The sequence below is a fragment of the Protopterus annectens genome, chromosome 8.part0 (genome assembly GCF_019279795.1).
Source record: "Protopterus annectens isolate FY-2018-M chromosome 8.part0, PAN1.0, whole genome shotgun sequence".
Lineage (NCBI taxonomy): Eukaryota > Metazoa > Chordata > Ceratodontiformes > Protopteridae > Protopterus > Protopterus annectens.
The window spans coordinates 1,012,717,761-1,012,732,763 of NC_056741.1; the positions used below are offsets into that span (position 1 = coordinate 1,012,717,761).

At 46.6% G+C, this 15,003-nt stretch overlaps 1 long non-coding RNA gene across 1 annotated transcript in view; it reads right to left on the reverse strand.

The window, feature by feature from the left end:
• Positions 1-450: 450 nt before the first annotated feature.
• The window catches only part of LOC122809195, a 968,247-nt gene continuing 953,694 nt past the window's right edge, over positions 451-15,003 (reverse strand). The window contains exon 3 of the long non-coding RNA XR_006365868.1: positions 451-512. This is a non-coding gene — a long non-coding RNA (uncharacterized LOC122809195). The remainder of the gene's footprint in view (positions 513-15,003) is intronic.

Below are 15,003 nucleotides of genomic sequence, written 5' to 3' on the forward strand. Positions count from 1 at the left end.
TGTGTGTGTGTGTGCCTGTGTGTATATGTATGTGTTCCCTTCAGAATATCGAAGGTTTAAAACTTCGAGTTTCATGTGGTCGAGACTATATGATCGAAGTTTTAAAACTTTGAAATTCTGAATGGAGATCTCCATACAGTTGGTATATTTAAGTAGCGGGGGGGTGTGGGGGTGCAGGGGGGCTTGCCCCCTCTGCAAAAACGTTGGGGAACCTGGTTTTGTTTTTGTATTTATTTTAGGATATCGATCATATGATCTTGACCATATAAAACTCTCTCTCTCTCTCTCTATATATATATGTATATATATATATATATATATATATATATATATACACACATATATATATATATATATAATATACACACACACCCGTACACACTGTTTTACACTTGCATATGTATAGAGAGACAGCAAGGAAGACAAAGAATCAATTACTTCTTTACTTCTTACCTTAAACAGTCCCTTCAAAAGTTAAAGAATAAAGCCAGTCTGGGGCATCATATCTTTATCTGTGGGGACAGAAAACAACAGAAATCAACTTTTATTTGCAGCTACTGCTATCTGCTTATTTCAAACTGGCAGACAGATCTGTACTAGCATGTATACCTAACCTATAAAATGTATCAACAGAATTAAAGTCTTCATGAATAACACTAAGGTCCTGATGGGCACTAAAATGTTTTCTTTAAAGAAGCATGACAAAAAAGGTACTTAGCCACAGCAAATTGATTAATTTGTGATACGACTGCCCTTCCTTTGACAATTCTGAAACTGATCACTGAAAATGTGCAGTCACGAAACACAGTAGAAAAGAAATGTTCAAGTACTCAGGTGGTAAATCTAAAAATCCCTTGTAAGGAAAAACAAAAGTGATGTACTTACTAAAATATTAGATCCGTGTTACATTTCCAGCTTTTCTCAATGAATGGGTTATCAGCTCGGACTCTAGCCACTTGTCAGACTTTGGATCCAAGGCTCACGCTTCTCCTCTAGCCACTTCTCAGACTTTGGATCAAAGGCTCACGCTTCTCCCCTTTCCCATAACTCCCCTCTTAGTAGCAAACTTCCTCAGATTGAGTATGCACATTCCTTATAGCAGGAAAACATTACCCTTTTCCCCACAGGAGAAACTCACAAAGAAGCAAGTCACCTCCAGAAATACAGTACTCAATGAGTACCTAACCAGACTGCCAGTAAGTCAACAGAAGTCTCTCCAGAAACAATGCAACATGACAACTGGAAGGGGGAATGAGAGGGGAAAACTGAGGAAAGATGGAAGCAGACAACATGGATATGTAGTTATGACAAGTATGAAACTTTTGTATCTGGCATTGTCTCTTCCATCCGTTCCTCTATGAATGATCTACCCCAAAGTGAAAATAAAATTTTCTAGGAAAGATATTTCAAATCAACTGTGGCCACAGGTTCAAAAGGGGATCTTGTAAAAGTCTACAGAAAAGTGGTAATATCTCAAGGAGGAACTAAATTTCTAAGGGAAGGATGTAGTAGGAAAGTTCTCCTTAAGAAGGGTTTAGACAGTTTAAAGGAAGCAATGGGCAACTGGTTTTCCCAAATGTGATAACTTGAAATTGCTGCCAGATGAACTCCGACAGCAAAAAAACAAGAACCACTCTGAAAAGGACCGGCCAAAAAGTCTAAGATAGCCAGGAGGGGAGCCAAAAAAAGATCTCTGTTTCTGCTGGAACCCCAAATTGAGCATCTTTTATATTTACTTTAGTAAATTTTCCTGGTCAAGGGTTTCTGTAAGTAGGGCAGGATGTGTATAACCTGAGATGAAAGCCAGGACTGTCTATCCCTCAAAAGAACTAGACAAACCATGCAGTCAACTTGAGGGCTTCGATGTCTGGGTGGGCATCCCATAAAGGTGAAATAAAAGAACTGGAACATGGTCCAGCTCACATGGTGGATGGATCAGATAAGACTAGAGGAAGAGAACACACACCAGCCAAGGCCGGAAGGGAGGAATGAGGATTACTGTGGCTTTATTACACATTTCCTTCTGTAGAAATTTTGGTATGAGAAGAGTTGGGGGATACCCACAAGGGAAACCAGAGGGGCAAGTGTAAACTAGAGTGCTCCTTGGGGACTCATCTTCTTGAGGTATTACAGCAAAACACCTGCTGAATTTGGTGTTGGATAGGGAAAGCAAATAGACTGGAGCTCGGTAGGCCCCAATGACTGAAGATTTGCTTCCCCACTACTGGGTTGAGGGACCACTCATAAGGTAAGACAGATCTGCTCAACCTGTCCGCTAGAACACTGGACCTCCCCAGTATATGCATTGTTATCAGAAAGCAGTGGAACACATCGCACAGTGCCAAACCATCAAGACCACATGACACAATGGTTAAGAATGTGGTCCCCCCTTCTCTGTTGATGTACCAAATCACCGACATGCTGTCCATTTGGAGGGAGTCCTCAAAGGCCTGCAATGCCAGCAGAAATGCCCTCATTGTCAGGATACTGAACTGAAAACTGGCCTCTGATGGGACCACATGCCTTAGACAGAGAAGTGTTTTGGGTCTCTGCGGCCTGGGGGAAGGTAGAAAGTACAGCTGTGCAAGTAAATGTACCACAAAGTACAGTTGTGTACCTACCATAAATGTAGATGTTCGAGTGTATTCACTGTTGCAGTCATTACACTTAGGTTATCCTGCTGGCAGGCTACCCGCAGTCAGCCTGAATTCCAAAGTCCCGGTCCAGCGTCGGTTGCTGTCGCCTCTTCCCTGACGTCAGTGCGCAAGGAGTATAAAAGATGCAGCCGCCATTTTCTTCAGTTTTTCTTGCCCCAGATGTCAGGTGCCCCCAAAAGGGTAGGCTAAAATAATGCCAATAAGTATGCATGCACTAAAGTAAACATTTCCTTCATCTACAAGCAAATACACCACATAGGTTGTACAGAATAGAGAAGTACAGATAAGTCCCAGCAAAGAAAAGGGGGATGGTGGGTGGGTAACCTGGACTGCAACAGTGAATACACTCGAACATCTACATTTATGGTAGGTACACAACTGTACTATGTTCATCGTGTTTCACTGTTGTAGTCATTACACTTGGGTTGAATCCCAAAGCTGAGGTTGGGTGGCTGGGGCTAAATAGGATTAGGAGAGGCTATAAGGCCTTGCAGAACTGCAGTGGCAAAGCCTGCTCTGGATTTAGAGTAGAGAAGTAAGTGGTAGTGCCTTGTAAAAGTGTGCACTGAACTCCAAGTTGCAGCCTCTAAAATGTCTTTGGTTGGTACTCCTCTGAGGAAGGCTGCTGCTCTGGTGGAATGTGGCCTAATGCCCTTAGGCACTGATTTGCCATGTTGTGAATAGCAGAAATGAATGCAGTGGCCTATCCATTTTGAAGTAGTCTGCTTTGAGATAGCCTTTCCTTGTGATCCTGCAGCATATGCCACTAAGAGTTGCTCAGTCTTTCTGAAAACTTTAGTTCTGTCCAAGTAGAAGCGTAGCTGTCTGTGTATGTCCAAAGAATGCAGGAGTCTATCACCCTTATTCTGTGGGTTTGCATAAAAAGTAGGCAAATGAATGGTTTGGTTAAGGGCCATGCTGGATACTACCTTAGGCATAAATGTCGGGTTTGACCTCAGAGAAACCCTGTCTGGATGGAAAATGATAAAAGGTTCTACAGCCATGAGTGCCTGTAAATCTGAAACTCGTCTTGCAGAGGTTATTGCTAGGAGCAGAGCTGTTTTCCATGATAAGAACTTTATCTCACCTGTATTGGCTGGCTCAAAAGGAGGCATTGTGAGTTTTTCCAAGACATAATTGAGGTCCCATGCAGGTATTGGTGCTCTCCTTGGAGGTCTTATGTTTTTGGCCCCTCTGAGGTACTGCCTTAGCAATGGATGAGAAAAAATGAGAAGTTATGTACTTACCATAACGTTCCATGTTAGTTGTCTTCTTCTCGCCTTCTTTCTTGCTGGATGGGTTCGGAGCCGAACCTCGGCTCCGACTCAGCCTAATACTAAAGCTCAAGAGCTATTTTTACCGGCTCGAGGCTATGCTATGTCCCATAATGCTAGGCGTCATATACCCAGATCTCGTTTGATAGCTAACACTATGGACATACATGTCCCACCACAACAGAGAATAAACCACCTAATCATAGATACAAAAATAAAGATATATATATATATATATATATATATATATATATATGTGTATATATATATATATATATATATATATATATATATATATATATATATATACCCCTCTAGAGGAGCTAGCAAAAAAGAGGGAGCTAGCTGGGGATATAACTGAGGTGGCAATAACTCTCACAAGGTACTCTAGATCTTCCCAGGCTAGGGGGGTGGAGGGTGGGACGCAAGAAAGAAGGCGAGAAGAAGACAACTAACATGGAACGTCATGGTAAGTACATAACTTCTCAATGTTAAGTTGTCAATCTCGCCTTCATTCTTGCTGGATGGGACAGCGTCCCTAGCACCTAAATCTTGGGTGGCTCAATGGAACAAACTCTTGAGTACAGTGGAACCAAAATCAGCCCGACTTCTGGAGGCCATATCAAGCTTGTAATGAGAAATGAAGGTATGAGGAGAGGCCCAAGTGGCCGCTGCACAAATGGAATCCATCAGCAATCTTGCCTGAAAGGCTACTGAAGAAGCTAAAGCTCTGGTTGAGTGAGCCCTAGGCTTAGTAGGAAGTTCCCTGTTCCTCAACTGATAGACCAACGTGATAAGACATCAACCACCTGGACAAAGTTACCTTGGAGACTGGTTGGCCTTGCTTCCCTTCCGCATAAGACAGGAAGAGCTGGTTTGATTTTCTCATCTGCTTAGTTCTATCCAGGTAGAAGCGTAATTGATGGTGAACATCCAAACAATGCAACTTTCGTTCAGCTCTATTGGTGTAATTTGGGAAGAAGACTGGAAGATCTGTGGTCTGATTCAGATTTTTCTCTGTGATTATTTTGGGTAAAAAAGATGGATTAGTCCTGAGTGACACACTGTCTTTGTGAAAAACAAGATAAGGAGGGCGAACGCAAAGGGCTTGAAGTTCCGAGACCCGTCTTGCTGAGGTGATGGCTACTAAGAAGAGTGTTTTCCATGAGAGCAACTTCAACGAACAAGAAGCCGCCGGCTCAAAGGGAGGAAGAATTAAAGAAGACAGTACCAAACTTAAGTCCCACGGTGGGGGAGGGTCCTTAACCGGGGGCCTAAGTAAAAGGGTTCCTTTTAAAAAGGCTTTGCAAAGTTTGTGGGACATGATGCTGGTCTCTGACAAGCCAACGTAGAAATTTGCAATAGCTGCCAGTTGAACTCTGATGGTAGCTGAGGAGGAGCCCAATCTAAACAGTTCTGCTAGAATGGACAGGAGCCATAAAGGGGTCCACGTGTTTTTCCCCTGCCCAGACAGAGAAACGCTTTCATTTGCTAGCATAAGTTTTTCTGGTAGTAGACTTGTGAGAAGCGAGGATGATATCGTGAACTGGTTGAGAGATAAGGGGAAGCCTGGCTAGGGTTGGAAGTGGAGCAACCAAGCTGTGAGGTTGAGAGATCGAAGGGACTGATGCAGCCCGCCCGATTGATGGGTCAGAAGATCTGGCACTGGGTCCAGATGCCAGGGCTGCTCCAGTAGATGGTGTTGCAGGAACGGAAACCAAATTTGTCGAGGCCAGTAAGGGGCAATAAGGATGATCCTGGCTCTCAAGGCAGTCACTTTCTGGATTAATTGAGTAATTAAGGGAAAGGGGGGGAATGCATACAGAAGACCCCTGGGCCAATCGTGAACTAGAGCGTTTCTGGGGGGGGGGGCCTGGGAGAGGGAAGAAGGTGAAGAAGTCTGGGCACTTGCTGTTTAGAGGTGTTGCAAAAAGGTCGCAGCAAGGTTGACCCCACCTTCTGAAAATTCTTTTCGCTATCATCTGATTGAGAGACCACTCGTGAGGCATGAGAATGGCTCTGCTCAGTCTGTCCGCTATGATGTTGGACTTCCTGGGAATATGCGTTGCTACCAGAAACCATTGAGAAGAGATCGCCCATTGCCAAAGTCTGAGTGCTTCTCGACATAGGGGGTAGGCTCTGGTTCCGCCCTGCTTGTTGATGTACCACACTACAGACATATTGTCCGTTTGAATTGCAATAGTCCCGGTGGGTAGAGAGTCCTGAAGGGCCTGCAATGCTAAAAGTACCGCTCTCATTTCCAAGACATTTATGTGCAAGTGGCATTCGAAGAGTTGCCATGTGCCCTGGACTGTCCTGCCCCGAAAATGCCACCCCCCACCCAATCAGGGAGGCATCCGTTGTCACAGTGGCAACAGGAGGAGGAAGGACCACAGGTCTGCCCTGGAGTACCTGAGGGGAGACCGTCCACCAAGAAAGGTGTCTTTTGCATGACTGAGTGATTAGAATGGTGTGTGACATGGGGAGCTGCTGAAAAGACCACTGGGAAAATAGCATCCACTGCAGGATCTGCATATGAAAACACGCTAGGGGGAGTAAAGTGATTGCTGCTGCCATGAGACCAAGTGTTTTTAGTACAAATCTGGCTTGGACTCTGCTCTCCTGTAATAGGATCTGAACATGGTTGCGAATGTCTGAAAAGTACAGTTTTGTACCTACCATAAATGTAGATGTTCGAAGATCCACATTGCTGCAGTCCTAACACTTGGGTAGTCCGCTGTCCCAGTCGGCCCGAATACCAAAGTATAAGGCTGACGTCGGTCAAGGCGCATTAGTCTGACGTCAGGACGTCAGGGTACAAATGCGCATGACCGACGTCATATCCTCAGTCTTTTCTTGTCCCAGATGTCAGAAGACCCTAAAAAGATAAGGCCAAAACCAAAAAACACCAAACACTCCTGTACCAAATATATGTACAATATATACAAATTTACAGAAGTACAACCCCACTCACACAACCACTCCTAAACACAGAGGGGAAGGAGGGAGGGTAAATTGGACTGCAGCAATGTGGATCTTCGAACATCTACATTTATGGTAGGTACAAAACTGTACTATGTTCTTCATCCCACATTGCTGCAGTCCTAACACTTGGGTAGAATCCCAAAGCAGAGGTAAGGGAGGCTGGCAAATCATAAAGAAGCTGGAGCTGTCAACATGCCCTGCAAAATAGCCGTGGCAAAACCAGCCCTAGATTTAGAATAGAGGGGCAGGTGGTAATGCTTAGAGAAAGTATGCACTGAACTCCAAGTAGCTGCCTCCAAAATATCCTTAGTTGCCACCCCCCTTAGAAACGCTGTTGAAGTGGCAGTAGCCCTAGTGGAATGAGGCCTAATCCCAGCTGGAATCTCCTTGCCATGATGGGAATAACAAAATGCAATGCAAAACCCAATCCACTTAGAAATAGTTTGTTTTGACACAGGCTTGCCCTGAGAACTCAAAGCAAAAGAAACAAACAACTGCTGAGACTGCCTAAAATCCTTAGTCCTGCTTAAATAATAACGCAACTGCCTGTGTACATCTAAAGTGTGCAAAATCTTTTCCCCCTTATTTTGGGGATCAGCATAAAAAGTGGGCAAATGAATAGTTTGGTTTAAAGCCACACTAGAGACCACCTTAGGCATAAAGGAAGGATTAGTACGTAATGATACCCTATCCTTATGGAAAATCAAAAAAGGCTCAACCGCCATAAGGGCCTGCAATTCAGAAACCCTTCTTGCAGAAGTAATGGCCAACAAAAAAGCAGTCTTCCATGACAAGTATTTCAATTCAGCAGTAGCTGCAGGCTCAAAAGGTTGTAGAGTAAGTTTCTCCAACACAAAATTGAGGTCCCAAGCAGGAGTAGGAGCTCTACGTGGGGGTCTTATATTCTTTGCCCCTCTAAGAAATTGCTTAAACAAAGGATGAGAAAACAATGGTGGGTCACAATCATAGTGAGCTGAAATTGCTGCAGCATGAATCTTAATGGAAGAGAAAGACAAACCTTTGTCCAATAATTCAGTAAGATATTGAAGAGCCACACTCAAATTAGGCTCAGAAACCTCCAAATCCTTTGCTGCACTCCAAAATAAAAATCTCTTCCATTTGTCTGCATACACTTTCCTTGTACTAGGTCTCCTGGCTTCCATAATCACATTCAAAACTTGTTGAGGAAGTTGAGACCTGCTGTGGTTCAAAACAGAATATGCCAGGCTGTTAGATGAAGAGAGTGAAGCTTGACATTGAGTAGATGACCGTCCTCTGAGACAATAGGTGTGGAATCAAAGGTAAAGGCCATGGAGGCTTCCTTACCAGACTCCTCAGTAATGGGTACCAGTGTTGTCGAGGCCAATCTGGAGCTATTAAAATCATCCTTGGCTTGTCTTGTCTGACCTTTAGGAGTACCTTTGGGAGGAGAGGCAGAGGCGGAAAGGCGTACACATGAAGATTTTTCCAACTGAAAGAAAGAGCATCCACTTTCCAAGCTGTGTGATGAAACCTTTCGTGCAAAACTTTGGCAGCTGGTGGTTTAGTGGAGAAGCGAACAGATCTATGTCTGGAGTTCCCCATGACACTGTCAATTTTCGAACTACATGAAGATCCAGTTTCCACTCGTGGGGATCCATGATTTGCCTGCTTAACACATCTGCTAAGGAGTTCTGTGCTCCGGCAGAAACCTTGCCTGAAGATTTAGTTGCAAGCTGAGCGGTCTCCCACAAAATCATTGCTTGCCTGCATAGAGGATAAGAATGTGTTCCCCCTTGTTTGTTGATGTACCACATGACAGTTGTGTTGTCTGTTAGAATCAACACCTGCCCTGGAAGAAGTAACTCCTTGAAAGCCAGTAATGCAAACTGGACTGCCAACATCTCCTTCATGTTGATATGTAGATGCTGTAGTCTGGCAGGCCACTTGTCTTGTATCCACTTTCCATTCAGATGAGCTCCCCAAGCTATGTCTGAGGCATCTGTCGTTAGAATCTGACTCGCCTCTGGCCGGGTCACAGAGAGTCCCTTGTTTAGGTGACATTCCTGAGCCCACCACAAAAATTCCTTTTGAATGCAAGGTATTATTTGAATGACAGTGTCCAAATCCTGGCAGTGCTGTGTCCATACATTTTGAGATACCATTGCAGCTTCCTCATATGCAGTTTGGCATTGGGAAGCACCAGAATACAAGATGCTATGAACCCTAAGGCTTGAAGGACTGTCCTTGCAGTCAGCCCGGACTGAAGAGATAGTTGATGGAAGTAAAGTGAAAGATTCTTTTGTTTGTCCGGGGTTAAAAAGGCCATCTGGGTTGCTGTATTCAGTCTCACACCCAGAAAGCACATGTCTTGAGAGGGTACTAGACTGGACTTTATTTCATTCACAGAATACCCCAGGCATCTTAGCACTGCTATCACATATTCCAAATGCTGAAAAAGGTCTTCCTTTTCTTGAGCCAGAATCAGGCAGTCGTCCAAGTAAGGATAGATTTGTATTCCTTTTAGCCTGAAGTAAGCTATCACTGGAGCCAGAACTTTTGTGAATACTCTGGGCGCAGTAGATAAGCCAAAGGGCAATGCAGAGAACTGATAATGGGAATTCCCAGCTCGAAAACGCAGATACTTCCTGCAACTTAGTCTGATAGGCACATGAAGGTAAGCCTCCTTGAGATCTAAAGTTACCATCCAATGATCTTTTCCCAGCAGAGGTAAAAGCTGTTGCAACGTCAACATCTTGAACTTGGGAATGTCCAGATAAGTGTTGAGGATAGACAAATCCAAAATTGGTCTCCACGTGTTCCCCTTTTTTGGTACTAAGAACAGGCGAGAATAAAATCCTAGGCCCCTTTCTGGCATAGGAACCGGCTGAATGGCCCCTATTTGGAGTAACAGAGAAATTTGCTTGTGAGCCTCTTTTCTTTGTAGAGGAGGAATGTCTGGCATGCCTTTGAACGGAGGCAAGGTATGGAAATAAAACCTGTAACCGTGGTGAATGATATCCAATACCCATCTGTCTTGGGTAATTAAACTCCAATTTTCTTTGAAAAGTGCCAGCCTTCCTCCCAAAGGTGCTGCCAGACGAGAAGGCTCTGGCAGCTGAAAAGGCAGGTCATTGGGTCTGTTTACGAAAGGACTGACCCCTGCCCTCACCAGAAGACTGAGCAGGTGAACTCCCTGTTCTAGGCCTAAAAGAACCTTGAGCTCTGCCCCTGCCACGTCTAGACCTACCCCTAGACTGGGAATCATAAGAAGGATAAGTCCACCCCTTAGTAGGCCAATTCCTACTAAACTTCGGAGGTTGAACCTGCAAAAAATCTTTAACAGTCTGCATAGACTTAGCCTTGTCCTCCATTTTCTTTAAAACTGCTTCCACAGGCGAACCAAACAACACATCAGATTGTAACGGAGCATCTAAAATCCTTGTCTTAACATGCTCAGCCAAATTCTGATCCCTCAACCAGGCGTGCCTGCGAAGAACAGAACCAGTGGCAGCCACCCTCGAAGAGGCCTGAACAGCATCAAAACCACATTGCAAAGAATGCTTACCCACCTAAGACTTCAATTGTGAAAGGAGATAATTTTGGTATTTTAACATGTGGAACTGGCAATTCAAAGCTCTCATGGCTAAAGTGGAAGAAGTATACACCTTCTTTCCCCATCTATCCAAAGCCCTTGCCTCTTTATCAGGAGGAACAGGATTTTTAACAACAGAAGCCTTGACACCTTTAGGCCCTTGAGAAACGGTTTCTGGGTCTGCCCTAGGACTCTTAAAAAGATACTTATGAGCTTCAGGCACCCTATAATACCTATCCGGTTTAACTGGAGCAGGAGGCAAAGAATCAGGGTTCAGGGAAGCCTCTGCAAAAACATCTTCCACCACATCCAGAACAGGAGGTATAGCCAAAGGCCTGTGCTGGGGTAAAAACAAAAATTCCCTTAGCCTTTTCCTGGAATCAGAGAAATCTTGACCTTCCCATTTAAAATGCTCCCTCATGGAATGAAGAGTCTCTGAAAAAGAAAAATCCTCAGGAGGAGAAGCCGAAGGAGTAGAATCATCTACATCAGAATCAGAATAAGGAGGATACTCCTGCAAGTCTTCAGCCGAAGACTCAGAAGCCTCCGAACCCTGCTCAAAACTCTCAAGCTCAGGTTCCACCCTAGGCCTCTTATCAGGAGGGGGCATAGAACCTCTAATCATAGTGATCAAATCTTCTGCCATTTTAAGCATATGTTTCTTAGGCAGAGACCCTAAAGAACTAGGAGAAACCCCCACTGAAGTTAAACCTGGCCTGCCTCTCGAAGAAGCCTTGGAAACAGAAGGGGAGGGCCTAACCACCTTAGGAAGGGAGGGGAGAACAGCCACCTGAGAAGCCCCCTCAGCCTGGCCTACCTCCTGAGAAGAAACATCCTGTAACAGTAAAGTCTCTCCCTGAGACTCCAAAGAGACTTCTGGCAGAACCTCCGGCTCCACCGAGCCCTCTAAAGAACCGACGCCCGGGACAGACGGTTCTTCCAACCTAGGCTTTGCTGCTTTGTCCTTGCGCTTTTTTGATGAAGCGGGCGTCGGAGCATCCGACGGCATTTTATAATTACAACGCTTCCCAAAAACTAACCTGGCACAGTCTAACCTTCTCTTAATAGTGCGTTTGTTAAATCTAGCACAAGAGCGACATCCAACAACGTCGTGCTCAGGCCCTAAGCAAGGTATACACAAGGTATGGTAATCCCTATGAGGTATCTGCTTCCCACAAGAAATACAATTATTCACTTTTTCTGACATCCGGTTAAATACTGAGGCAAGAAAAAAACAAAATATTCCCCAACGGGGTACTTAGCCAACTTTGATTCAGTCTGAAACTCCGACTTCAGAAAATTTCAGAACGCCAACCTGCACTCGCAATACTGCTTCTGCATCGGACCATGCGGCAAAAAAGACTGAGGATATGACGTCGGTCATGCGCATTTGTACCCTGACGTCAGACTAATGCGCCTTGACCGACGTCAGCCTTATACTTTGGTATTCGGGCCGACTGGGACAGCGGACTACCCAAGTGTTAGGACTGCAGCAATGTGGGATGAAGAACATCTCTTTGTGTAGGTAGTTTTGCTGAGAGCTCCACTGTGTTTAAAACGGCGCCTATGAAGGTAATAGACTGACAAGGCGACAATGCAGACTTTTCGAAATTTCGAGAGATACCTAGCGCATTGCACGTTTGTACAGCATAGTTGGTGCCTGGTGGTAGCAGTAAGGAGCCAGTTGTCTAAATATGGAAACAGCTGGAATCCTTATCATCTCAGGTGAGCCGCAACCACTGCCATGCATTTGCTAAACACCCTGGGGGCTGTGGTGAGGCCAAAGGGCAGGGCTCTGAACTGGTAGTGACTGGCTCCCAGCCGGAAGCGGAGAAACCTTCTGGAGCGCCTGTTCATTTTGATATGGTAGTACGCATCCTGAAGGTCTTTAGAGCACATCCAATTGTCCTGACCCAGAAAGGGTAGAATGGACTGTAGCGTGACCATCCGGAACTTTGTTCTTTGAACTGACTTGTTCAGCCTGCTGAGATCCAAAATAGGTCTCCAGTCCCCTGTCTTTTTTGGTACCAAAAAGAACTTGGAGTAGATTCCGGATCCTTGTTGGTCTGCTGGGACTGGCTGGATGGCCCTTTTTCTTAGGAGCTTTGAAATTTCTAGTGCTGCTAGATCCCTCAGACCGGGTGGAACGTCTGGAAGGGGCCCTTTTGGCTGTTGTGGGGTGTGAATAAAGGGAATTCTGTAACCCTTGGATATGATCGACCGTACCCATTTTTCTTGCGTGAGGGAATGCCAGGCTTTTGGGTACAGTGATAGTCTTCCCCCGACTGCCTCCGAAGGTGGACAGTCGGGCAGCTCCTCAGGGGTGCTGGAAGGGTTTGTCAGAGAAAGATTCTCTGCTACTCTGATTCTGTGGACCCCCCCCCTGCCCCTCGGGCGGCGTCTATTATTGTTCCTTCCTCTGCCTCTGGAGGGAAGCTCACCACGTGCGTCAGGCAGTACTCCCTGAGGTTTGCAGAACCACATTTTCCCACCTTTCTGACCCTTAGGGTATTGTCTAGTAGGGGTCGAAAAACGAACTCCTACGGCAGACAGAGTCTTGCCTTCCTGCTCACACCTGGTCAATGTATCCTTCACTTGAGGTCCAAACAAGGCAGAACCATCAAAGAGGATGTTAGTGAAGAACGCCTTGAAGGGGTCGGCAAAGTTGCAAAGCCGCATCCAGGCATGTCTCCTTAGAGCAACGCCAGTGCCTGCAGCCCTACTCACTCCATCGGCGGCATAGGAAATGAGCCGCATGGAGGAGTTTACAATAGAGTTCAGGGTCCCTAGCTGGGAGTTGATCTTTCCTTGAGACCCCGCAGCTGATGGGTCCTGTAAGGTATCACCTAGTTCTTTGAGAAGGTCTCTCTGAAGACGGGTGAAATGGCACAAATAATTCAGTGAACGCATGGCAAAGGTCGCTGAAGAAAACATCTGCTTGCCGTACCTATCCATAGTCCTCGATTCCTTATTAGGAGGATGGACAGGAACTGAAGGGTCAGCCAACTCCTTCTTAGTGGCTGCCGCCGCCACCACCATGGCATCAACGGGGACGCCCTTAGTGAGAAACTGCTTGTCCGAAGGGGCTGTAATAAATTTTGTGGGCCTCCGGGGAGTTGGTTCCATAGTATCCGGAGCCGTCCACGCCTTCCGAGCCACCATCTCCATGAGTGGGTCGAAAGGCGGGGACACCCAGGAGGTGGAAGGACGAGAACCGAACGCGTCCAGGTACACAGACTCCTCCTCAGAAGGGTTGAGGGCAGACCAGTTCCCCCTCTGTTTAAGGATCTCTAGGATGTCAGAAAATGAGACATCCTCAGAGGGGGACCTTGTGGACCCTTCCGAATCATCCAGGTCGGTGTCAGATGTCACTGACTCTGGTGAGTCCACATGCTTCCTCTTGCATGTCCTCTTCCGAGGGGGCTCCCCTACAGGATCAGGGGAGGCCTCAGAAGAGGAGGATACGCCCAATGGGGCGACCTGGAGCATTGGTTCTCCATGCTTGGGTTCGGGAGGGTAGGCAGAGGTCGAAGCAGGCACCATGGAAGGAGGGGCCGATGGGGCCGACCGTGGCACCGGTATAGGAGCCAGCACGCTCCACATGACCTCAAAGGCGCCCCTATCAGGTAGAGAGGAGGGACCCAGTTCCGAAGAGATGAGAGCTCCTCCCGGCACCGACAGGGACGGCTCCAAGGCCAATGGGGCCGAACTCACCTGCGCCGATGCTCCAAGAGGGAGAACGGGGTCGGGCAAGGGTCCGATGCCACTCGCCCCCTCGAAACCGACGAAGGAGTCGTGGCGCCTGGTTCCCTCCAAGGACGGAGCCAATGAAGGGATTGGAACAGATAAGGGTGGAATCGGTTCCGACGCCCCCACAGTACCAACCCCGACGGCCTCTGGCTCCGAGCTCAAAGGAATAGTCGGAGGAGGAACTGGAGCAGGCGTTGGGGAAGCCGCTGTCTGTTGAGACGGGCTATGCAATAACTGGGCGAGCACCTGCGACTTCAAAAGCCTGACTACCCTCTCGAGGTCGTGGTCTGAAAAGCCTGGAAGATCTAGAGGAGTGAGACCTATGGCTCTGCTCCGACAGCAAAGGGGACTTCGGCGCCGACCTGACCGACTCCAATGAAGGAGATCGGGAATGCTTTCAGCTTGGAGATGGCTCCGACACCAAGGTCGGAGCAGACTGAGGCCTCGATGTATCGGTTCCAGCCGGAACCAATGAGGCAGAAGGTCTGCTCGGTGCCGGCTCCGGACATGGAGCCAACGGTTTGGCGGGCTTTGAAGGTTTTCCTGACAGAGGCTTGGTAGGAGAACCTTCGGGCTTTAATAGGCCCCTTAGTATGAGCTTATTTCTGCATTCCTGCAGGACTCTTGGGCTAAAAGCATGACAGATGGAACAAGAGTCCTGCACGTGCAGAGGGCCCAAACAATACACACAAGAAGTGTGACCGTCTGTCAGAGACATCTTCTGACAGCACGAGTCACACTTCTTGAATCCCGATATCTTGGT